Source organism: Zonotrichia albicollis, chromosome 28 (genome assembly GCF_047830755.1).
Source record: "Zonotrichia albicollis isolate bZonAlb1 chromosome 28, bZonAlb1.hap1, whole genome shotgun sequence".
NCBI lineage: Eukaryota > Metazoa > Chordata > Aves > Passeriformes > Passerellidae > Zonotrichia > Zonotrichia albicollis.
The window spans coordinates 3,830,930-3,857,129 of NC_133846.1; the positions used below are offsets into that span (position 1 = coordinate 3,830,930).

The following is a 26,200-nucleotide window of genomic DNA, read 5'->3' on the forward strand; positions in this document are numbered from 1 at the left end:
TGTGGGGTCTGTGGGGTCTGTGGGGTCTGTGGGGTCAGCTGCCCTCATATCTGTGGGCTTTGTGGGGTCAGCTCCTCTTTTTCCTGTAGGATCTGTGGGATCTGCTCCCCTTCTGCCTGTAGGATCAGCTCCTCCTCCTGTAGGGTCTGTGGGGTCAGCTCCTCACCCTTCCTGTGGGATCTGCCCCTCTTCCGCCTGTAGGATCAGCTCCCCACCCTTCCTGTGGGATCTGTAGGATCTGCTCCTCTCCCTGCCTGTGGGGTCTGTGGGCTCAGCTGCCCTCAACCTTGTAGGGTCTGTGGGGTCAGCTCCCCTTATACCTGTAGGTTCAGCTCTTCATCCCTCCTGTAGGGTCTGTGGGGTCAGTTGCCCTCATACCTGTGGGGTTTGTGGGGTCAGCTCCTCTTTTTTCCTGTAGAATCTGTGGGATCTGCTCGCCTTCAGCCTGTAGGTTCAGCTCTTCATCCCTCCTGTGGGATCTGTAGGATCAGCTCCTCTCCGCGCCTGTGGGGTCTGTGGGGTCAGCTGCCCTCATATCTGTGGGCTTTGTGGGGTCAGCTCCTCTTTTTCCTGTAGGATCTGTGGGATCTGCTCCCCTTCTGCCTGTAGGATCAGCTCCTCCTCCTATGGGATCTGTGGCATCAGCTCCTCACCCTTCCTGTAGGGTCTGTGGGGTCAGCTCCCCTTATACCTGTAGGTTCAGCTCTTCATCCCTCCTGTAGGATCTGTGGGGTCGGCTGCCCTCATATCTGTGGGCTTTGTGGGCTCAGCTCCTCTTTTTCCTGTAGGATCAGTGGGATCTTCTCTCCTTCTGCCTGTAGGATCAGCTCCCCACCCATCCTGTGGGATTTGTAGGATCTGCTCCTCACCCCTTCTGCTGGATCAGCTCCTCACCTTTCCTGTGGGGTCTGTGGGATCTGTTCCCCTCCTACTTGTGGGGTTTCTCCTCGGCCCTGTCTGTGGGATCTGTGGGATCAGCTCCCTCATGTTCCTGTGGGATTTGTGGGATCAGCTCCCTCATGTTCCTGTGGGATTTGTGGGATCAGCTCCCTCATGTTCCTGTGGGATTTGTGGGATCAGCTCCCCCATGTTCCTGTGGGATCTGTGGGATGAGCTCCTCACCCTTCCTGAGGGATCAGCTCCCCTTCTGCCTGTAGGATCAGCTGCTCATCCTTCTTGTGGGCTCTGAGGGATCTCTTCCCCTCTTGCATATGGGATTTTTTCCTCACCCCTGTCTGTGCAATCTGCTCCCACCTTGCTTCCGGGATCTGTGGGATCACCTCCTCACTGTTCCTGTGGGATCTGTGGGATCAGTTTCCCACATTCCTGTGGGATTTGTGGGGTCAGCTCCCCATGTTCCTGTGGGATCAGCTCCCCCATGTTCCTGTGGGATCTGTGGGATCAGCTCCTCCATGTTCCTGTGGGATCTGAGGGATCAGCTCCTCCATGTTCCTGTGGGATCAGTTCCCGCCATTTCTGTGGGATTTGCCGGTCAGCTCCTCACCCTTCCTGAGGGATCAGCTCCCCATTTCTGTGGGATTTGTGGGGTCTGTAGGATCAGTTCCCGCCATTTCTGTGGGATTTGTGGGGTCTGAGGGATTTGTGGGGTCTGAGGGCTCAGTTCCCGCCATTTCTGTGGGATTTGTGGGATCATCTCCCCCATGTTCCTGTGGGATCAGCTCCCCCATGTTCCTGTGGGATCTGTGGGATCAGCTCCCTCATGTTCCTCTGGGATCAGTTCCTGCCATTTCTGTGGGATTTGCAGGGTCAGCTCCTCACCCTTCCTGAGGGATCAGCTCCCCATTCCTGTGGGATTTGTGGGGTCTGAGGGATTTGTGGGGTCTGAGGGCTCAGTTCCCGCCATTCCTGTGGGATCTGTGGGGTCTGTAGGATCAGCTCCCCATTCCTGTGGGATTTGTGGGGTCTGAGGGATCAGTGCTCCCCATTTCTGTGGGATTTATGGGATCTGTAGGATATTTTTTGCAGGGATATTTCACAGCGGGCTGTCCCTGGCACATTCATCGTGTGCTGCCATTTTCATTTACCTTTCCCCAAGCAGCCAAACCCTTTCCTTCATTTTTATTTTAAATTTTTTTATTTTCTGCACTTGATGAACCTCCCCAAACCTCAATTTCCACACCCTCACACGCTTTCCCGCCACATTTGTTGGTGGAAACGTTGAAAACTGGACCTGCCATTTTTATTTTGATTATTTTCCTTAAACCCTTTGTGCTTTTTGTCTGTTGCTTCATTTCCCTTTTATTATTTTTATTTTTATTTTTTATTCTTTTGTCCCAGAACTCCCCATTATTAACCAGGTGATATAAGGCAGCTAATTCATGAATTTGGGATTTCTGGTGGCAGCAGATCCTGAATCCTTTTGGGATTTTTGGACATTTCCTAAAGTTGTACACTAAAAATAATCAGGAAAAAAATAATGGAATAATCCTACAGAAGTCAGTGATTGCCCTGGCTTTTATTGAGGCTGGTAAATTCCTTTTTCTTATATAAAAATTAAATTTCTTTAACGTTCTTAACTCTCATGGAACTCCTGTTGCAGTTACAATAAACATGATGTTGTTTCATTGTAAATCTATTTTTATTTTTCTTTTTTATTATTTTTATTTTCCAGAACAGCATCAGGCTGCAGGGAAATCTTCAAAAAAGAAATTAAAATTCCTTCTCTTTTCCCACAGCTCTTCTGGATTTCTAGGAGAGCAGAAATTCCTTCAACTTTTTGAGGGATTTTTTGGGTAATTCTGGATACATTTAAAAAAAATAAAAATTTAGGAGTAGCAAACATTTGTGCTACTTCAGTTTTTTGGGTAATTCTGGGAAATTCTGGATATATTTAAAAAATAAATCCATTTGGTGGGAGCAAATATTGGTGAAAATCTCTGATTCCCAGAGCTTTTCCCCAAAATAATTCAAAAATAAAATCAATTTCCAGCTGCTTTCCTGCATTGGATTTTTTAGGATTTTCTTTAAATTCAGTGTACAGAGAGAATTTAAGGAGATCTTGTTCTTCACCTGATCTTTTCTGAAGTTTATTTTGAATTTCTCAAATTTATTTTGTGATTTTCACCTCAAATTTATTTTTGCTTGCTTCATTTATATTTTCCTAACACGGTTAAGGCTGTGAAAATTCCATTTTCTGTTCTTTCAGTTCAATTTTTGGGTTATTTTATCCTTTGGCCCTTTCATTTGAGGCTCTCTTATCCTTTTTTCTCTCTCACAACCCAAACCCCATAAAAATCCCAAATTTTCAGGATTTTCTCACTTTTCCAAACCCATTTTCCTGACTGGTACAAACACTTTGATCTCTGGTAGAAATTTCCCATTTTTACAGCCAGGAGCAAATTATCAAGGTGAATATTTCCATTATTTTGAATAGTTTCATTTTAAAATACGTCAATTTTTTATTTTAAAATACTTCATTTTTTTTAATTTTAAAATACTTATTTTTTAATTTTAAAATGCATCATTTTGCAGCAGATTTCACCTTTTTAATTCCCAATTTAATTTGAATTAATTTATATTAAATATTCTGGAAGAAAAATTGGGAAAAATTCCTTTCTTTAGGAGCACCAAGAGATTTTTACAGAGCAGAAATTTCCATTTACAGCAGGAGGAGCCTTTGAAAATTTGTATTTCTGGAGCTTTTACAGAGAGATAAAATGGATTTATTCCAAAATTAATTCATTTTCCAGTTTCCAAAACCTCTCCTGATCTTGCTTTGAAAATCCCAGAAAATTTCAGAATTTCCATCCTGAATCCACAGTAGGTTCCTGCCTTGAATTTCTCAAAAATCAGGCAAAATCTGAATTTTTTTTGAAATTTTTGATAAAATTTCAGCTGAAATTTTGTGCTAAAAACGATTTGGTTCAGTTCCAGTGGGAGCAGCTCAGCAGGAGGAAAAAAATTGAATTAAAAGGGCTTAAAAATGAGGAACTGAGGAGCTTTTAATTAAAATTTTAAATTTTTCAAGGCAGAATGCAGAAATCTGCAATTCCTGGGAGGTTTTTTTTCCTTTTTTCCCTTTTTTTCCTCATTTTTTCCCTTTTTTTCCCCCTTTTTCCCCTTTTTTTAAAAAATTTTCCCTCACAAAAGTCCAAGAAACCCCTGAGGGTGAGGGAGGGAAGGAATCGGAACCACGCTGGAAACTTCTGGAACTGTAGAAAAATATAACAAAAAAACCCCACAAAAATGGTGCTTTGCTTTTCTCTCCTTCTTGTGAAGTTTTTCTTTTTCTAACAGATCCTAAAAATGCTAAAAATGCCCCAAAAATTTTGAGTTTTGAAGGAAAATTAATTTCTTGGAAAGGGGAGGAACTGGAGCGGATTTGGCGGGAAAAAATCGCTGGGTGGGATTTTTGTGTGGGATTTTGGGGAGGGTTTTCTGTCACTTTTATCACCTAAAAATGAGAAAATTCTGTATTTATTTGGCCAAAACCAATATATGAGCTGCAGTTTTTGAGGTAAATCCCAGAATTTCTCCTGAAGGAATTTTTGGGCCTTTTTGAGCCAAATTTAGCTCTGAATTCAATCCCATCTTCCCCCATTGAGTATTGAATGGTTTTTCTGGAATTCTTGAGTTTGGGGAAAGGTTTTCTGTCACTTTTATCACCTAAAAATGAGAAATTTTTGTATTTATTTGGCCAAAATCAATATATGAGCTGCAGTTTTTGAGGTAAATCCCAGAATTTGTCTGTGAGGAATTTTTGGGATTTTTTGAGCTTTTCAAAGACCTCCCCAAGTCCAGCTCAGCTCTGAATTCAATCTCACTTTTATCACCTAAAAATGATAAAATTCTGTATTTATCTGACCAAAATCAATCTGTGAGCTGCAGTTTTTGAGGTAAATCCCAAAAATTGTCTGTGAGGAATTTTTGGGATTTTTTGAGCCCAATTTAGCTCTGAATTCTGAATTACTCTGAATTGAGTATTGAATGGTTTTTCTGGAATTCTTGAGTTTAGGGAAAGGTTTTTCTGTCACTTTTATCACCTAAAAATGATCAAATTCTGTATTTATTTGACCAAAATCAATATATGAGCTGCAGATTTTGAGGTAAATCCCAGAAATTGTCTGTGAGGAATTTTTGGGCCTTTCAGAGACCTCCACATGCCCAGCTGAGCTCTGAATTCAATCTCACTTTTATCACCTAAAAATGAGAAATTTTTGTGTTTATTTGACCAAAATCAATATATGAGCTGCAGATTTTAAGGTAAATCCCAGAAATTTTCTATGAGGAATTTTTGGGATTTTTTGAGCCCAATTTAGCTCTGAATTCAATCCCACTTTCCCCCTCGAGTATTGAATGGTTTTTCTGGAATTCTTGAGTTTTAGGGAAAGGTTTTTCTGTCACTTTTATCACCTAAAAATGAGAAAATTCTGTATTTATCTGACTAAAATCAATCTGTGAGCTGCAGATTTTGAGATAAATCCCAGAAATTGTCTGTGAGGAATTTTTGGGATTTTTTGAGCTTTTCAAAGACCTCCCCATGCCCAGCTCAGCTCTGAATTCAATCTCATTTTTATCATCTAAAAATGAGAAAATTTTGTATTTATTTTACCAAAATCAATCTGTGAGCTGCAGTTTGTGAGGTAAATCCCAGAAATTGTCTGTGAGGAATTTTTGGGATTTTTTGAGCCCAGTTTAGCTCTGAATTCAATCCCATCTTCCCCCCTTGAGTATTGAATGGTTTTTCTGGAATTCTTGAGTTTTAGGGAAAGTTTTATCACCTAAAAATGATCAAATTCTGTATTTATCTGACCAAAATCAATATATGAGCTGCAGTTTTTGAGGTAAATCCCAGAAATTTGTCCTGAAGGAATTTTTGGGCTTTTTCTATTTTGGGGTGAGTGGAGGGAGCAGATCCTCAAATCAGCTTGAACCAGATTTCAATGTGTGTAAAAATAACAAAAAAACCCCAAAATATTCAATTTTTGTGACTGGGAGCGTCTGCCATCCCTTTGTGTTCTCAGCATTTGTGAGGTTTTATTTTCTTTTTTCTTTTTTTATTTTTTTCCTTCCTCTCTCCCCTTTCCTGCAGAATTGTTACAAAAAAAAAATGGAAATTGTAAATAAGAGCTACGTAAATTTTTTTTTGTCGTTGTGTCACAGCAAAGCCTGGGTGGAGGTGGAGGAGAGGAGACTTTGGCAGCATTTTCTGGTATGCAAAGGAATATTTTTTGTCTTTGAGTATCTGCAATCCTTGTGGAGCTTTTAGAAAAACAAAATATTAAAAAAAAAATTTAAAAAAAAATAAAAAATCCGGCTCTTTGCAGTTCCCCTCCTCGTCCTTTTGTTTTTTTGTTTTAATTTTTATTTTTAATTTTTTTGTTTCATTTTAAAAAAGGGCAGCTGCGAACGCACCTGGTGAGCTTTTAGAGAAAAAAGAAAAAAAATATAAAACAAAAAAAAAATCATCATCAGGCTCTTTGCAGTTCTTCTCCTTTTTTTTTTTATTTTTAATTATTATTAATTTTTAGTTTAATTTTAAAAAAAAGCAGGAATAAAAGGGGGCAGCTGCAAACAAATCTGGGTTTTGACAACACTGAGAAATAGCACGGTACTGGGATTCAATCTGAATGTAACATTATTGTTTTATTTCAAATTAAAACTCCACAAAACCACCTTTTTATTTGTTTATTTTTTTAAAAAAAAGGGGTTTAAATGGAACATGAGCGTCCACCATGTGAATTTCTAAATACAAAAAAAACCCCATCGGTATAGAAATTGTGTGCTGGTCTTTTTTGTGCTGATTAATTTGAATTTATTCCCAGTTCTCTGTATGTACCTGCAAAGAAAGAAAAAAAAAACAACAAAAAAAATATAATAATAATAATAAAAATAACAAAAAATCCTGCTTTGCTTTGATTGAAAAAAGGGTTCCTGGGACTGCATTCCTGTTTTCAGTCTGTGTATCCTTCGCTTGTATTTTGTATTAAAAAAAAGAACCACGAGGAAAAAACAAAAATTCCCTTTCTTGTTCAGCATGTTGGAATTGTGTCCCCCCCTTTTCTTTTATTTTTGTTTTTCTCCTTTTTTGGAATATATTAAGCAAACTCATTCTTCTGTATCTTTTCATTTTTCTTTTGTAAACTTTTTTTTGGTTTTGTTTAAAAATGGCTTTATAAAAGGGCTTTTATAACCCACGAGTGAGGCCGGTGTCGTTTTTGTGCTGCTCCAATGGGGGTGGGGAAAATCCTGCATTTTCCAGAATTTCTGGGAGTTTTGGGGTGAAATCCTGGGAATTCCATGAGGAGCTGAAGCTGCTTTGGGGCAACTTTGCCATCACTGAGAATTGAAGGGGGAGAATTAAATAATCCAGAATTAAATAATTAAATCACTAATCAAATCATAAATAATCCCTGCTTTCCTCAGGCTCTTCCTGGAATTATAAATCAATATTTATAATATTTATAATAATATTATGTAAAAAAAAAATATATATATAATATTATATTATATATTAATAATGAATAAGAATTAAATAATCCCTAATTAAATAATCAAATAACTAATTAAATAAAAGGGGACCATTAAATAATCCCTGCTTTCCCCAGGCTCTTCCTGGAATTATAAATCAATATTTATAATATTGATAATAATATTATATAATAATATTTTAATGTATTTATATGTAATACAATATATAATATTATATATTAATAATAAATTAGAATTAAATAATCCCAAATTAAATAATTAAATAACCAATCAAACCATAAATAATCCCTGCTTTCCCCAGGCTCTTCCTGGAGTTATAAATCAATATTTATAATATTGATAATAATATTATATGTATATAATATAATATATTATATATTAATAATAAATAAGAATTAAATAATTAAATAACTAATTAAATAAAAGGGGACAATTAAATAATCCCTGCTTTCCCCAGTCTCATCTTGGAGTTATAAATTGAGATTTTAAGGTTCAAAACTGAGATGAGATGAGGGACAAAACCTTTGGAATGTGATTTTCCTGAATTTCTGGGATTTTTGGGGTGAAATCCTTGGAATTCCCTGAGGAGCTGAAGCTGCGTTGGGCCAGGTGGGATTTTGGAGAAATAATCCAGAAAATTCTGCTTTTTCTGGCTCTTTTGGAGTTAAAAATGGAGATTTTAAGGTCCAAAACTGAGATGAGAGGAGGGGCAAAATCTTTGGAATGTGATTATCCAGCATTTCTGAGATTTTTGGGATAAAATCCTTGGAATTCTCTGAGGAAGGGGAAACTGCTTTGACATCATTGAGAATTGAAGGGGGAGAATTAAATAATCCCAAATTAAATAATTAAATCACTAATTAAATCATAAATAATCCCTTCTTTCCTCAGGCTCTTCCTGGAATTATAAATCAATATTTCTAATATTGATAATAATATTATATAATAATATTTTTATATATTTATATATAATATAATATATAATATTAAATTATATGTTAATAATAAGTAAGAATTAAATAATCCCAAATTAAATAATTAAATAACCAATCAAATCCTAAATAATCCCTGCTTTCCCCAGGCTCTTCCTGGTATTATAAATCAATATTTATAATATTTATAATAATATTATGTAATTATATATATATATATATATATATATATATATATATATATATATATATATATATATATATATATATATATAAAAAATATTATATATTAACAATAAATAAGAATTAAATAATCCCAAATTAAATAATTAAATCACTAATTAAATAATAAATAATCCCTGCTTTCCCCAGGCTCTTCCTGGAATTATAAATCAATATTTAAAATATTGATAATAATATTAGATAATAATATTTTTATATATTATATTATATTATATTATATTATATTATATTATATTATATTATATTATATTTTATTTTATTTTATTTTATTTTATTTTATTTTAATAATAAATAAGAATTAAATAATCTCAAAATAAATAATTAAATAACCAATCAAATCCTAAATAATCCCTGCTTTCCCCAGGCTCTTCCTGGAATTATAAATCAATATTTATAATATTTATAATAATATTATATAATAATAATATATAATATAATATAATATATTATATTATATATTAATAATAAATAAGAAATAAATAATTAAATAACTAATTAAATAAAAGGGCACCATTAAATAATCCCTGCTTTCCCCAATCTCATCTTGGAGTTCTAAATTGAGATTTTAAGGTTCAAAATCAATTTGAGGGAGAGATGAGGGACAAAACCTTTGGAATGTGATTTTCCAGGATTTCTGAGATTTTTGGGGTAAATTCCTGGGAATTCTCTGGGGAGCTGAAGTTTTGGGCCAGGTTTGGATTTTGGATTTTGGATTTTTTTGGATTTTCCCCATTTCTCCCATTCCCATGCGCGGCCGTGCCCGGGCTGTGCCAGCAGGGGGCGCTGGAAGGGCGAGGTGGGACCTCGGGAATGGGATAAAATAACACTGGGATAATGGAAAAATCCCTGGGATGGGATGGAAAATCTCAGGAATGGGATTAAAATCTCTGGAATGGGATAAAAAACCATTGGAATGGGAGAAAAAAACATCTGGAATGGGAGAAAAACCTTTGGAATGGGATAAAAAACATCTGGAATAATAGAAAAATCTCGGGAATGGGAGAAAAATCTCGGGAATGGGAGAAACACCTCGGGAATGGGATAAAAAAAAATCTGGAATAATAGAAAAATCTCTGGGATGGGATTAAAAATCTCTGGAATGGGATAAAAAACCATCTGGAATAATATAAAAATTTCTGGGATGGGATTAAAAATCTGAGGAATGGGAAAAAAACCCCATTGGAATGGGATAAAAAAAATCTGGAATGGGAGAAAAACCTTTGGAATGGGATAAAAAACATCTGGAATAATATAAAAATCTCTGGGATGGGATTAAAAATCTGAGGAATGGGATATAAAACCTCTGGAATGGGATCAAAAACCTTTGGAATGGGGTAAAAACCTCACTGGAATGGGATACAAAATGTGTGGAATGGGATAAAAAAACCTTTGGAATGGGGAAAAAAAACCATCTGGAATAATATAAAAATTTCTGGAATGGGATAAACACCTCTGGAATGGGAGAAAAACCTTTGGAATGGGATAAAAAACATCTGGAATAATAGAAAAATCTCTGGGATGGGATTAAAAATCTGAGGAATGGGATATAAAACCTCTGGAATGGGAAAAAAAACCTCACTGGAATGGGAGAAATCCTCTGGATGGGATAAAAGAATCTCTGAAATGGGATTAAAATCTCTGGAATGGGATTAAAATCTCTGGAATGGGATGAAAACCTTTGGAATGGGAAAAAAACCATCTGGAATAATATAAAAATCTCTGGGATGGGATTAAAAATCTCTGGAATGGGATAAAAAAAATCTCTGGAACGGGATAAAAAAAATCTCTGGAATGGGATAAAAAACCTTTGGAATGGGAAAAAAACCCATTGGAATGGGAGAAAAAACCATCTGGAATAATATAAACACCTCTGGATGGGATAAAACCCACCTGGAATGGGATAAAAGCCTCGGGATGTGATAAAAAAATTCTCTGAAATGGGATAAAAAAATCTCAGGAATGGGATGAATTTTTAGCTCACTTTTAGCCTATTTTTAGCCCATTTTAGTCCATTTTTAGCTCATTTTTAACCCATTTTTAGCCCATTTTTAGCCCATCAAAGCAGGGCCGGGCTCTGACTCTCCCGGGCCGGGCCCTCGCGCTTCCCGCGCTCTGTGCTGGGCGGGGCGGGGCCGGCCCTCCCTGAGGGCTGCACCCAGCGCTGGGGACACCTGGGAACACCCGGGGACACCTGGGGACACCTGCCCGGGCCCTGGGACAGACACAGCGCTGGGGACACCCCTCAGAACTCTGGGGACACCTCTCCAAACCCTGGGGACACCTTTCAGAGCTCTGGGGACACCTTGTGAGGCTGTGCTGGGACAAGTGACAGCCACAGCTTTGGGGACACTTGCCAGAACCCTGGGTCAGTCACAGCTTTGGGGACACTTGTCAGAGCTCTGGGGACACCTTTCAGAACCCTGGGGACACCTCCCAGGACTCTGTGTCAGCCACAGCTTTGGAGACCTCTCAGAACTCCGGGTTCCCTTGCGAGGCTGTGCTGGGTCAAAGGACAGCCACAGCTTTGGGGACAATTCTCAGAGCTCTGGGGACATCTCTCCAAACCCTGGGGACACTTTTCAGGGCTCTGGGTCAGCCACAGCTTTGGGGACACCTCAAAACTCGGGGTGCCCCTGATGGGGAGCAGAGCAGGTGACAGGCAAAGCTTTGGGGACAATTCTCAGAGTTTTGGGGATATTTCTCCAAACCCTGGGACAGACACAGCTCTGGGGACGCCCCTCAGAACTCTGGGGACATCTCTCCAAACCCTGGGGACACTTTTCAGAGCTCTGTATCAGTCACAGCTTTGGGGACACCTTTCAGAACTCTGGGGACACCTTGTGAGGCTGTGCTGGGACAAGTGACAGCCACAGCTTTGGGGACACCTGCCAGAACCCTGGGTCAGCCACAGCTTTGGGGACACTTGTCAGAGCTCTGGGGACACCTCCCAGAGATTTGGGGACACCTCTCAGAACCCTGGGTTCCCTTTGGAGGCTGTGCTGGGTCAAAGGACAGCCACAGCTTTGGGGACAATTCTCAGAGCTCTGGGGACAACTTTCAGAACCCTGGGTCAGTCACAGCTTTGGGTACACCTTTCAGCACCCTGGGTCAGTCACAGCTCTGGGGACACCTGCCAGGACTCTGGGACAGCCACAACTTTGGGGACACCTCAAAACTCGGTGTGCCCCTGATGGGGAGCAGAGCAGGTGAGGCTGTGCTGGGACCGGTGACAGGCAAAGCTTTGGGGACAATTCTCACAGCTCTGGGGACACCTCTCCAAATCCTGGGGACACTTTTCAGGACTCTGTGTCAGCCACAGCTTTGGGGACACCTCTCAGAGCTCTGGGGACACCTTTCCAAACCCTGGGACAGACAGAGCTTTGGGGACACTTCTCACAGGTTTGGGGACACCTCTCAGAGCTTTGGGGACACCTTTCAGAGCTCTGGGACAGTCACAGCTTTGGGGACACTTCTCACAGCTCTGGGGACACCTCTCCAAATCCTGGGTCAGCCACAGCTCTGGAGACATCTCTCACAGCTTTGGGGACACCTTTCAGAACCCTGGGTTCCCTTGTGAGGCTGTGCTGGGACAAGTGACAGCCACAGCTTTGGGGACACCTGCCAGAACCCTGGGTCAGTCACAGCTCTGGGGACACTTGTCAGAGCTCTGGGTTCCCTTGGAAGGCTGTGCTGGGTCAAAGGACAGCCACAGCTTTGGGGACACTTCTCAGAGCTCTGGGGACACCTTTCAGAGATTTGGGGACACCTCTCAGAACCCTGGGGACACTTCTCAGAGCTCTGGGTTCCCTTGGGAGGCTGTGCTGGGTCTAAGGACAGTCACAGCTCTGGGGACACCCCTCAGAGCTCTGGGGACACCTGCCAGGACTCTGGGACAGCCACAGCCTTGGGGACACCTCAAAACTCGGGGTGCCCCTGATGGGGAGCAGAGCAGGTGAGGCTGTGCTGGGACCGGTGACAGGCAAAGCTTTGGGGACAATTCTCAGAGTTTTGGGGATATTTCTCCAAACCCTGTGTCAGTCACAGCTCTGGGGACACTTCTCAGAGTTCTGGGGACACCTCCCAGAGATTTGGGGACACCTCTCAGAGCCCTGGGACAGCCACAACCTCGGGCACAGCCATCAGTTCCATCAGAGCAGGATCTCTGATCTGAGCTGGGATCTCATCAGGCCCCAGCAGCTGAGGCAGCCCCTGACTCTGCATTTCCCCTGCCTGATAAACAATTCCACTTTACAGATCCCCACAACGGCTCAATCATGATTTATTCTCACTCTGTTTCATTAAAAAATTATCATTTTTAAGCTTTTTAGGCCCAGGACTGGGTCTGGTTGAACCACCAGTGTAAATTGGGCCAGGCTGTTGTTTGGGTGCCCATCTCCTCCTCCTGGAGCAGCAGGAGATGAGAAAATAAAATCTGAGTGAAGCCCAGCGTGGGTGGATCCGTCAGATCTCTGATCTGAGCTGGGATCTCATCAGGCCCCAGCAGCCCCTGACTCTGCATTTCCCCTGCCTGATAAATAATTTTCACAGCTAAGTAATTCTGATTTTCCCACCTAAAAAAACCTAATTTTCACACCTAAATAATTCTAATTTCCCCACCTAAATAATTCTGATTTCTCCACCTAAAAAATTCTAATTTTCACACATAAGTAATTCTAATTTTCCCACCTAAATAATTCTGATTTTCCCACCTAAATAATTCTGATTTTCTCACCTAAATAATTCTAATTTTCACACCTAAATAATTCCAATTTTCCCACCTAAATAATTCTGATTTCTCCACCTAAAAAATTCTAATTTTCACACCTAAAGAATTCTGATTTTCCCACCTAAATCATTCTAATTTTCCCACCTAAAGAATTCTAATTTTCGCACCTAAATCATTCTAATTTTCCCACCTCAATAATTCCTGACCCACAGCAAACCCTGTGTAAGAAATTTCAGCTTTCTCTCTCTACTGGCACGAACTAATAAATATTAATTTATAATTTTTGAGGGGAATTGTTGAGCTTTGACATCTGTTGCAGATGTCCCTGGCGCTGTCACTGCCTCTGGGGACACCCAGCAGAGCCCAGGCTGTAATTAATTCTGTAATTCTGTAATTAATTCTGGAATTAATTCTGTAATTTCTGCTTCCAACCTTCCAACAATCACCCAGTGACTCAGAGCCCGCAATGGAAGGGTGGAAATTGAGATTCACTCTGACCACCGAGCTCTGTGTGGGCACAACGTTTGGGAGACTCATTTGCTCCAGTGCTAAAGAGAAAATATAGAAAAAAATAGAAAAAAATAGAAAAAAAATCCTCAAAAAAACTAAAAAACCCAGCGCTAAAAGCTATTTAATTGCTTGTGAACTTCTCTGACTGGAAAACAGGGGCAGAATCCCACCCAAATTTGGATTCTGAAGTCACAGCCCAGCTCTCCAGCGTTTTTTTGTTGGGTTTGGGGTTTTTATTCTCCAGTTCCTATCAGCATCTGGACTGCCAAAAATGCCTTTTTTCCCCCAGGAAACAGCAGTGTGGTTTCTCCTCATCATGAGAGAGTTCTCATCAGCTCAAGTGACAACAAATGCAGGTGCTCCTCTGCTTTTCTCTGTCCTTCCAGCAAGCTTGGGGAGGGAGCAGCTGTTTCCAGTGAAAAAATAATAAAAAAAAACCCCCCAAAAAAATAAAACCACCATCCTGCTGACCCAAGCTGAAATGTGACGTGGAAATGGGATTTTTGACCTTGAGAGCTGCAAAGTTGCTCCAAAGGAGGGACCCTGGGAAGATTAAAAATAACGAATCTTTGTAATGCTGAGTGGAGCTGAGCGAATTCATCCCCAAGCAAAGGGCCAAGGCTTTAAATAGCACCGGGGTTTTGATGACTTTTTGAAGTCCTCAGCCGAAGAACTCGCCCCAGCATTTGCAAACATTCATTTGAGGAGCAGCTGGTTTCCTCAGCCGCATTCTTGTCTCATTTTTCCTCTCGTTTTCCTCACAAAATAAGATTTTTGTTGCTGCAGATGTTCAGGGGAGGCTGCTCTGTTCTCATCTCTCACAAGGCTGTGTGGATGAATAGAACGTTGATTTTTCCTCACTTTAGGGTTCTGTTTAGCCCCTGGTTTTTGAGTTAGGTGCTGATACAATGCTTAGCTCTCTCTCTGTATAAATGTATATATTTTGTGTCCCTCTCCCTCGCACGCCATGTGGGTTTAGGCACTCATCCACCATGAATAATGTCCAGGGCCAGGTCACAAACTTCCCATAGCAGGGGCCCTGTTTGCATCCTCTCCAGGCCATTGCAGGCAACTCAGAAAACCCAAACAAACCCAGAAACTGCTCCTGCTGCGGAAGATGGGAAGGGGGAAAGAGAAAAAGGGGTTTTTTTAAAGAAAGGTTGGGTATTTGGGGTGGGTGGTGCTGTGGGATGGGGATGGTGGCAGCAGGGAGGGCTCGGGAATGGGGCTGAGGGAAAATGGGGCTGAGGGAATGGGGCTGAGGGAACGGGGCTGAGGGGACGGGGATGAGGGAAAATGGGGCTGAGGGAATGGGGCTGAGGGAAAATGGGGCTGAGGGAAAATGGGGCTGAGGGAAAATGGGGCAGAGGGAAAATGGGGCTGAGGGAATGGGGCTGAGGGGACGGGGCTGAGGGAAAATGGGGCTGAGGGAATGGGGCTGAGGGAAAATGGGGCTGAGGGAAAATGGGGCAGAGGGAAAATGGGGCTGAGGGGAAATGGGGCAGATGGAATGGGGCTGACGGAAAATGGGGCTGAGGGAAAATGGGGCTGAGGGAATGGGGCTGAGGGAAAATGGGGCTGAGGGAAAATGGGGCTGAGGGAAAATGGGGCTGAGGGAATGGGGCTGAGGGAAAATGGGGCTGAGGGAATGGGGCTGAGGGAACGGGGCTGAAGGAATGGGGCTGAAGGAACGGGGCTGAGGGAAAATGGGGCTGAGGGAAAATGGGGCTGAGGGGACAGGGCTGAGGGAAAATGAGGCTGAGAGAATGGGTCTAAGGAACGGGGCTGAGGGAAAATGGGGCTGAGGGAACAGGGCTGAGGGAATAGGCCTGTTCTTCCAGAGGGGGCTGTGGGAGTTTGGGGCTGCAGGGATGGATCTGTGGGGGATGAGGATGCAGGAAAGGGGCTGCTCTACCGGAGGGGTCTGTAGGAGTTTGGGATGGATCTACGGGGATGGGGCTGCGGGAACGGGGCTGCTCTGCCGGAGGAGCCTGCGGGGAACGGGGCTGAGGGAATGGGGCTGAGGGATGGGGATGCGGGAATGGGGCTGCTCTACCGGAAGGGTTTGGCCTCAGGGATGCGGGATCGGGACTGCAGGAACGGGGCGGTTATCCCGGTGAAGGGTGCGGGAACAGGACTATGGGGATTGGGGTCTTGTCCCTGCGGGGATATGGGATCGGGACTGCGGGATCGGGGCTGTTATCTCAGTGGAGGGTGCGAGATTGGGACTGTGGGGATTGAGGTCTTGTCCTTGTGGGGATGCGGGATCGGGGCTGCTGTCCATGCGAAAGGTGCAGGCTCAGGACTGCGGGATCGGGTCTATTTTCTCAGCGAGGGCTGCGGGATCGGGACTGCGGGAATGGGTGTGTTGTCCCCTCGGAGCTGCGGGATCGGGGCTGTTCTTCCAGCGGGGACTGGGGGACAGGGGCTGTTGTCCCTGAGGGGGCTGCGGGATCGGGGCTGAGGGGATGGGGCTGCGGGATCGGAACTGCGGGGATCGAGGCCGTTGTCCCTGAGGGGGCTGCGGGATCGGGGCTGAGGGGATGGGGCTGTTCTCCCACCGGGGCTGACTGCGAGATCGGAACTGCGGGCACCGGGACTGCGGGGATGGGGCCGTTGTCCCCTCGGGGCCGTCCTCCCCCCGGTGCTGCGGGGATGGCGCTGTTCTCCCCCGGTGCCGCGGGGGGAGGCTCGTCCGGCGGAGCTCGGCGGCGGCCCCGGGGCGGCGGTTGCGGCTGCGGGGGGGGCTCCGCCCGCGGCAGCGCATGCTCCGTGCCCGCCCAACCTGCGCTTTAAACGGCGGCGGAGGCGCGGGCAGCGCGCTGAGCTCCGGCTGCGCCCAGGTACGGCCGGGCACGGCGCTGGGCTGGGCACTGGAGGTGGGCATGGCACGGAGCCGTGCTGGGCGCGGGGGTGGGCCGAACCGAACCGAACCGAGCCGGGCCGGGCCGGGGGGATGCGCGGGCGGGGATGCGGCTGTGGCTGCCCCGCGATGCCGGTACCGGGATGCGGCTCCCGCTGCCTCCCCCGGGGGCTCCGCGCACATCCCGAGGCTCTCGGCGCTCCCTCCGCTCCCGCAGCACCGAGCGCTGCCCGCCGGCTCCGGCCGGGACGGCGGCGCTGCCCGCGGGAGGAAGAGGAGGAGGAGGAGGAGGAGGCGCTGCGGGGCTGATGCTCCTGAGGGAAAACAACAAAAAAGCGGAGCAGGAGGGACTGGGGAGCGTGTCCTGCCCTCCCCGAGCTCTTCCCGAACTCCTCGTTCCTGCAGGGACACCGCAAGGTTTGAAGGATCCTGAGCGGGCAGAGTTCGGGCAGCGGGACGGACTCACGGGAATCCTGCAGAGTTGCGGGGACAGGTCAGTGAATCCTTAGAATCCGAGCAAAGGGAGTTTTCTTTACCCCCTGTAAAGAAAAACTCATATTCATTACCCCCCCTGTAATGAAAACTCAATTTCCATTACACCTCATAATTAAAAATCAATTTTCATCACCCCCCCCGTAATGAAAAACTCATTTTTATTGCACCCCCTGTGATGAAAAACTCATTTTCATTACCCCCTCCGTAATGAAAACTCATTTTTATTGCCCCCTCTGTATTGAAAAACTCATTTTCATCACCCCCCCCGTAATGAAAAATGCATTTTTATTGCCCCCTTGTAATGAAAAACTCATTTTCATCACCCCCTCCGTAATGAAAAGCTCATTTTCATTGCCCCCGGTTCTGTTTGGGTTTGGTGCCTCCGCTCCAGCTCTGCTGTCCCCAAATGCCACAACGGGGATAATTCCAGGCATTCCTGGCTTTGGCAGGGCTCGAGGATTTGGTGGTAAAATCCTGGATTGTTTATGATAAACATAAACTCCTCGTCTCATTTGTCTTGCCACGGGTGACAGCTTTAGGAGGAAGGGAGAAACACTAAAATCAATTTATTAATTTCATGCTGGTGATGGCCCGACCTGGCAAGATGCTCCATTTCCATTTTTATGTTGCAAATAAATATAAAATTGGGAGTCAAAGAGATTTCCTGGTGCTCACCTGAACCTGTTAAACTCATGAGCAGCACAGAGAAATTGGCCAGGCTAAAAATCCCATTTTTGCCCTGTTCTGGTTCTGGGTGTGATTCAGGAGAGCAGCCTGTGTGTGTAACATGAGAATATCTCCAAATTTATAGAAATAGAACATGAGTAAGAACTTCAAAAGTACCCAAATGACCTGGGCACTGAAGTCATGCAGACACTCCTGAAAAACATGTACCAGCCTTGAAACCTTTCCTATTATTCGCCCCACCTGCAATTTTCTTTCTTTTTTTTTTTTTTCTTTTTTTCTTTTTTTTTTTTTTTTTGTTTTGTTTTTAAGTATTTGATGCTGTCTGAAACTTTCTGGCATCATCCAGAGCTGCTTCCCCTGGTGGGGAGTGGCACTGGAGCCAGATTTACCAACCCTGGCATTCCAGGCTGTGCCTAAAAGTCTGGATTTGCCAAAAAATTAAAACTCTGGATTTTGTTGCTACAGAAAAGTAAAAATCTGGATCTTGTTGCTACAGAAAAGTTCAGCTCTGGGTTTTTATTGCCACAGAAAACTAAGTAAAACTCTGGATTTTATTGCCACAGAAAACTAAGTAAAACTCTGGATTTTATTGCCACAGAAAAGTAAAAATTTGGATTTTATTGCCACAGAAAACTAAGTAAAACTTTGGATTTTATTGCCACAGAAAAGTAAAAATTTGGATTTTATTGCCACAGAAAACTAAGTAAAACTTTGGATTTTATTGACACAGAAAACTAAGTAAAACTTTGGATTTTATTGCCACAGAAAAGTAAAACTATGGATTTTGTTGCTACAGAAAAGTAAAAATTTGGATTTTATTGCCACAGAAAAGTAATAATTTGGATTTTATTGCCACAGAAAACTAAGTAAAACTTTGGATTTTATTGCCACAGAAAAGTAAAACTATGGATTTTGTTGCTACAGAAAAGTAAAAATTTGGATTTTATTGCCACAGAAAAGTAATAATTTGGATTTTATTGCCACAGAAAACTAAGTAAAAATCTGGATTTTATTGCACTTGGCTGATAGGATTTGGGAAAAAAAAATAATTAGAAATTTGGTATGGATAACAAGAATCTCCAGAATTAACAGCAAATTAAATGGGAGTTTGCAGGGGATATAAATCCCTGGATTTTTGGGATTTAGGGAGAGAATTCTCTTTGCTTTGGGGATATTCCCCTACAAATTGTGGCGATTTCTGTGGGTGCTTTGTCCTCTTCTCCAGATCCCAGTGAGCACCAGGAAGGTGCAGAGCACTTAAACCCCACCAGCGCCAAAAATAACCAAAAAATCCCATTTTTATATCATAATTTTGTTATATCTGTGCTGGGAGAGGCTGGAATCCCTGAGTTTAAAAAAACCACAGCCCTGGCTCTGCTTTGCCTTCGCCAGAGTCCCTCGGAAATGATGTTTAGCATAAACTCTTGGTAACCTTTTCCCCAAACTGTTTATTTCGCTGAGCACTCGAGTGGCAGCGCTGGGGAGGGGAGGAGGGGAGATTTTGGCTTTTCCTCCCTGAGTTTCATCTCTTTTCCCATCAGCCAAAACCCCAGAACGGAGCTCAGGGGGATGGCTGGGCCCTTGGGCCTCTCTTGATGGCGTTGGGAGTTCAAAACTCCAAAAAAAAAAAAAATTTAAAAATCGCTTTAATGCAGCGCTCAGGGTCTGATTTCCTCCTGTGATTTACTCCAAAGAGCTAAAAACACAGCCTAAACAGTTAAAAACCCATCCCAAGCAGCTAAAACCCAGCCCAAACTGCTAAAACCCATCCCAAACTGCTTAAAAATCACCCCAAACTGCACAAACTCATCCCGAAAGAGCTAAAAACTCATCCCAAACTGCTAAAAACTCAGCCCAAATGGCTAAAAACCCATCCCAAGCAGCTAAAACCCACCCCAAACTGCTAAAATCCCAGCCCAAACTGCTAAAAACTCATCCCAAACTGCAAAAACCCAATCCCACACTGCTAAAACTCATTCCAAATGGCTAAAAACTCTTCCCAAGCAGCTGAAACCCCATCCCTAATTGCTAAAAACCCATCCCAAACTGCTAAAAACCCATCCCAGTGAGTGATTTTTTTTCCCTGATGGTGATTTTGTGCTTTTGCATCTCGATTCCATCTTAATTTAGGATTAATGAGCAGAGCTGGCTCTTGGGTGGGATTTGAAGTGGGTCTGACCAAACCCTTCCACTTTAGCTGTACCTGGTGAGTGATTTTATCCCTGATGGTGATTTTGTGCCCTTGCATCCCAATTCCATGTTCTTAATTTAGGATTAATTAATAAGCAGAGCTCTTGGGTGCGATTTGAAGTGGGTATGAGCAAACCCCTCATATTTAGCTGGACCTTGTGAGGGATTTTGTGCCTTTGCCTCCCATTTCCATCTTAATTTAGGATTAATGAGCAGAGCTGGCTCTTGGGTGGGATTTGAGGTAGATGTGAGCAAACCTCTCCACTTTATCTGGACCTTGTGAGGGATTTTGTGCCTTTGCATCCCAATTTCCTGCTCTCAATTTGGGATCAATGAGGAGAACTGGTTCTTGGGTGGGATTTGAAGTGTATCTGACCAAACCCACTTCAAATCCCAAACTTTATCTGGACCTTGTGAATGATTTTATCCCTGATGATGATTTTGTGCTTTTGCATCCCAATTCCCTGCTCTTAATTTGGGATTAATGAGCAGAGCTGGCTTTTGGGTGGGATTTGAAGTGCCTGTGACCAGTCCCCTCCACTTTACCTGGACCTTGTGAGTGATTTTATCCCTGATGATGATTTTGTGCCTTTGCATCCCAATTTCCTCTTCTTAATTCTCAAATGAGCAGAGCTGGCTCTTGGGTGGGATTTGAAGTGTGTGTGAACAAAACCCTCCATTTTACCTGGACCCAGTGAGTGATTTTGTGCCTTTGCATCCCAATTTCCTGCTCTTAATTTGGGATTAATGAGCAGAGCTGGTTCTTGGGTGGGATTTGAAGTGGATCTGACCAAACCCACTTCAAATCCCAAACTTTATCTGGACCTTGTGAATGATTTTATCCCTGATGGTGTTTTTGTGCCTTTGCATCCCAATTCCACGTTCTTAATTTGGGATTGAAGAGCAGAGCTGGCTCTTGGGTGGGATTTGAAGTGTGTGTGACCAAACCCCTCCATTTTATCTGGACCTTGTGAGTGATTTTGTGCCTTTGCATCCCAGTTCCATGTTGTTGATTTAGGATTAATAAGCAGAGCTCTTGGGTGGGATTTGAAGTGCCTGTGACCAGTCCCCTCCACTTTATCTGGACCTTGTGAGGGATTTTTTTTCCCTGATGGTGTTTTTGTGCCTTTGCATCCCAATTCCACGTTCTTAATTTAGGATTAATTAATAAGCAGAGCTCTTGGGTGGGATTTGAAGTGGGTGTGAGCAAACCCCTCATATTTAGCTGGACGTTGTGAGGGATTTTGTGCCTTTGCCTCCCATTTCCATCTTAATTTAGGATTAATGAGCAGAGCTGGCTCTTGGGTGGGATTTGAGGTAGATGTGAGGAAACCTCTCCTCTTTAACTGGAGCTTGTAAGGGATTTTGTGCCTTTGCCTCCCAATTTCCTGCCCCTAATTTGGGATTAATGAGCAGAGCTGGCTTTTGGGTGGGATTTGAAGTGCCTGTGACCAGTCCCTTCCACTTTATCTGGACCTTGTGAGTGATTTTTTTCCCTGATGGAGATTTTGTGCCTTTGCATCCCAATTTCCTCTTCTTAATTCTCAAATGAGCAGAGCTGGCTCTCGGGTGGGATTTGAGGTAGATGTGACCAAACCCCTCCATTTTACCTGGACTTAGTGAGTGATTTTGTGCCTTTGCATCCCAATTCCACGTTCTTAATTTGGGATTGAAGAGCAGAGCTGGCTCTTGGGTGGGATTTGAAGTGGGTCTGACCAAACCCTTCCATTTTACCTGGACCTAGTGAGTGATTTTGTCCCTGATGGTGATTTTGTGCCTTTTCTGGGCCATGTTGGGCTGGCTCTGCCCCTGCTCCAGGCTGTTTTGCTGTTCCTTCCCCTCTCCCAGAGCTGTGGGGTCACCCCAGTGTGGGGAGCTGATGCCCAGAGTGGTTTTGGGGCTGGGCTGGCACAGGGTGTGCTGCTGGCTGTCCCTGTGATCTCTGCCCACCTCGCTCTGCATTCTGGCACAATTGCCGAGCTCTGCCTTGGAGCTGTGCTCGGACAATGCAGGATTGTTGTGGTCACGGGGTGAGCGCTTCCCTGGGCTCAGCAGGGCCCGTGGACCCCGGGCTGGAGCACAAAGGGACAGGCAGGGGACAGGGACAGCGGGATGGGTGCCAGGTGCCGGCTCAGGGCAGGACAGGGAGGGCTTTGTGCGGCTGCTGGGCTCCAGAGGTGCCTTTGGGAATGTGGGTGACAGCTCCTGGTGGGAATGTTGGTGACAAACCATTCCTGGTGGGAACGTGGGTGACAAACAATTCCTGTTGGGAATGTTGGTGACAAACCATTCCTCTTGGGAATGTTGGTGACAAACAATTCCTGATGGGAATGTGGGTGACAAACAATTCCTGATGGGAATGTGGGTGACAAACAATTCCTGATGGGAATGTGGGTGACAAACGATTCCTGTTGGGAATATTGGTGACAAACGATTCCTGATGGGATAATGGGTGACAAACCATTCCTGGGAGTTTGGGAATGTTGGTGACAAACCATTCCTGTTAGGAATGTGGGTGACAGACAATTCCTGTTGGGAGTGTTGGTGACAAACCATTTCTGTGTATTTGGGAGTGTTGGTGACAAATGATTCCTATTGGGAATTTTGGTGATAAACAATTCCTGTGTGTTTGGGAATGTTGATGGCAAACTGTTCCTGTTGGGAATGTTGGTGACCAACAATCCTCTGAGTTTGGGAATGTTGGTGACAAACAATTCCTGTTAGGAATGTAAGTGACAAATGATTCCTGTGTGTTTGGGAGTGTTGGTGACAAACCATTTCTGTGCATATGTTGGTGACAAGCAATTCCTAAGTGTTTGGGAACATTGGTGACAAATGACTCCTGTTGAGAGCATTAGCAAATGACAAACAATTCCTGTACATTTGGGAATATTGGTGCCAAACAATTCCAGACAATTCCCCTGTTGGGAATATTGGTGACAAGCAACTCCTGTACATTATGGAGTGTTGGTGACAAAGGATTCCTGTTGGGAATGTGGGTGACAAACGATTCTTGTGTATTTTGGAGTGTTGGACACAAACAATTCCTGATGGGAACATCGGTGACAAACGATTTGTGCACTGGGGCAGTGAGAGCAGCTGGAACAAAAGGTTGCTGTGCCCTGGCCAAGGCCCAGCGAGCAGCTAATGGGCCTGGAGGGGTGGCTTTGATGAGCTGGGCCTGCAGGGGTGGCTTTTCATGAAAAGTGACTGAGCTGGGCCTGGAAGGGTGACTTTGGATGGGGACTGACTGAGCTGGGCCTGGAAGGGTGGCTTTGGATGGGACTGACTGAGCTGGGCCTGGCTTTGATGGGACTGACTGAGCTGGGCCTGCAGGGGTGGCTTTGGATGGGGACTGACTGAGCTGGGCCTGGCTTTGATGGGACTGACTGAGCTGGGCCTGCAGGGGTGGCTTTGGATGGGGACTGACTGAGCTGGGCCTGGCTTTGGATGGGACTGACTGAGCTGGGCCTGCAGGGTGACTTTGGATGGGACTGACTGAGCTGGGCCTGGCTTTGGATGGGACTGACTGAGCTGGGCCTGGCTTTGGATGGGACTGACTGAGCTGGGCCTGGCTTTGGATGGGACTGGCTGAGCTGGGCCTGGCTTTGGATGGGACTGACTGAGCTGGGCCTGGAAGGGTGACTTTGGATGGGACTGACTGAGCTGGGCCTGGCTTTGGATGGGACTGACTGAGCTGGGCCTGCAGGGTGGCTTTGGATGGGGACTGACTGAGCTGGGCCTGCAGGGTGGCTTTGGATGGGGACTGACTGAGCTGGGCCTGGCTTTGGATGGGGACTGACTGAGCTGGGCCTGCAGGGTGGCTTTGGATGGGACTGACTGAGCTGGGCCTGGCTTTGGATGGGGACTGACTGAGCTGGGCCTGGCTTTGGATGGGACTGACTGAGCTGGGCCTGCAGGGTGGTTTTGGATGGGACTGACTGAGCTGGGCCTGCAGGGTGGCTTTGGATGGGACTGACTGAGCTGGGCCTGGCTTTGGATGGGACTGACTGAGCTGGGCCTGCAGGGGTGGCTTTGGATGGGACTGACTGAGCTGGGCCTGGCTTTGGATGGGACTGACTGAGCTGGGCCTGCAGGGTGGCTTTGGATGGGACTGACTGAGCTGGGCCTGCAGGGTGGCTTTTATGGGACTGACTGAACTGGGCCTGGCTTTGGATGGGACTGGCTGAGCTGGGCCTGGCTTTGGATGGGACTGACTGAGCTGGGCCTGGAAGGGTGGCTTTTCATGAAAAGTGACTGACCTGGGCCTGCAGGGTGGCTTTTATGGGACTGACTGAACTGGGCCTGGCTTTGGATGGGACTGACTGAGCTGGGCCTGGCTTTGGATGGGGACTGGCTGAGCTGGGCCTGGCTTTGGATGGGACTGACTGAGCTGGGCCTGGCTTTGGATGGGACTGACTGAGCTGGGCCTGGATTTGGATGGGACTGGCTGAGCTGGGCCTGGCTTTGGATGGGACTGACGGAGCTGGGCCTGCAGGGGTGGCTTTGATGGGACTGACTGAGCTGGGCCTGGCTTTGGATGGGACTGACTGAGCTGGGCCTGCAGGGTGGCTTTTCATGAAAAGTGACTGAGCTGGGCCTGGCTTTGGATGGGACTGGCTGAGCCAGGCCCAGGACAGAGCCAGGGATGCTCTGAGTGTGCAAATCCAAAGCAGAGCTCAGGAGTGACACAGGGATGGCTGCAGGGAGGGAAGGAAGGACGGATGGACACTTCCCAGCTATTCAATCTCCCATGGAGATTGTTTCAGGGGCAATTCCTGCAGCCTCAGTGCTGAGATGCCTCCCCACAGGCTGAGGATGAGCTGTTGGGATGGTGATCCCACAGGGATCATCGTTTATCTGTGATTCTCCAAGCAGGCTGGGCTGTGCTGCCCCCAGAGCCTCCCATCCATCCCAGGCTGAGAGCAGAGGATGAGTGTTGGGTTAAACCCTTTCCTGACCCAGAGCTGGGATAACTGAGAGGTGTTTTAAAAACTTTTATTCCAGTTTCAGTCTCGAGAGAAGGATGAAACAATACAGAAATAGAATAGAATAAATTTAATATAATAGAATTAATATAACTAATATAATATAGTTAATATAAGTAATATAATAAAATAGAGAATATTTAATAAAATAGAAAATATAATATCATGTCATATAATACAATACAATATAATATAATTAATTTAATATAATTAATATAATTAATATAATTAATATAATTAATATAATTAATATAATGAAATAGAAAATAAAATATAATCTTATATAGAAAATATAATAGATAATAAAATATAATAAATAATAAAATATAATAGATAATAAAATATACTATAAAATAGAAAATATAATATCATATAATGCAATACAATATAATATAATTAATTTATTATAATATAGTTAATATAATAGAATTAATATAATGAAATAGAAGATAAAATATAATATTATATAGAAAATATAATAAATAATAAATAATAAAATATATTATAATATAAAATAGAAAATATACTATAATATGAATCTAATTATATAATATCTAATTATATTATATATATAATATGGTACAATTCATGCCACCGCAACCAGAAATTAACTATTTCCTAACCACAAAACCCCATAAGCATTTCTTGTCCTTCCAGTTTTTGCCACACCACTCTGTAGATGCCATTCCCTGACATTTGCACACAGATCCACCCTGTGTGTGCCTTGTGTGACACCCAAGGACTGTCCCCAACCCCATTTCCCACAGGGGAGTGTCCCCAAACCCCATTTCCCACAGAGAATTGTCCCCAAACCCATTTCCCACAGAGTGTCCCCAAACCCCATTTCCCACACAGGAGTGTCCCCAAACCCATTTCCCACAGAGTGTCCCCAAACCCATTTCCCACAGAGTGTCCCCAACCCCATTTCCCACAGGGGAGTGTCCCCAAACCCCATTTCCCACAGGGAACTGTCCCCAAACCCATTTCCCACAGAGTGTCCCCAAACCCATTTCCCACACAAGAGTGTCCCCAGACCCATTTCCCACAGAGTGTCCCCAACCCCATTTCCCACAGAGTGTCCCCAACCCCATTTCCCACAGGGAACTGTCCCCAA

General features: G+C 44.3%; 1 protein-coding gene and 1 long non-coding RNA gene across 4 annotated transcripts in view; both read left to right on the plus strand.

The window, feature by feature from the left end:
• The first annotated feature begins 26 nt into the window (after positions 1-26).
• Positions 27-7,157, plus strand: LOC141725311 (uncharacterized). Its single transcript, XR_012577173.1, has 2 exons — positions 27-4,477; positions 5,067-7,157. It is a non-coding gene; the product is annotated as an uncharacterized LOC141725311 (long non-coding RNA).
• Positions 7,158-16,506: 9,349 nt separating this feature from the next.
• Positions 16,507-26,200, plus strand: part of SLC45A3 (solute carrier family 45 member 3) — a 49,842-nt gene continuing 40,148 nt past the window's right edge. Inside the window, exons 1-2 of one of the 3 annotated variants that reach the window (XM_074528117.1) lie at positions 16,507-16,742; positions 17,132-17,219. The gene's annotated coding sequence lies outside the window, so the exon portion shown is untranslated. Of the gene's footprint in view, positions 16,743-17,131; positions 17,220-19,804; positions 20,115-26,200 lie in introns of those variants that run through there. The other 2 variants (XM_074528116.1, XM_074528118.1) reach the window with 2 other exon arrangements.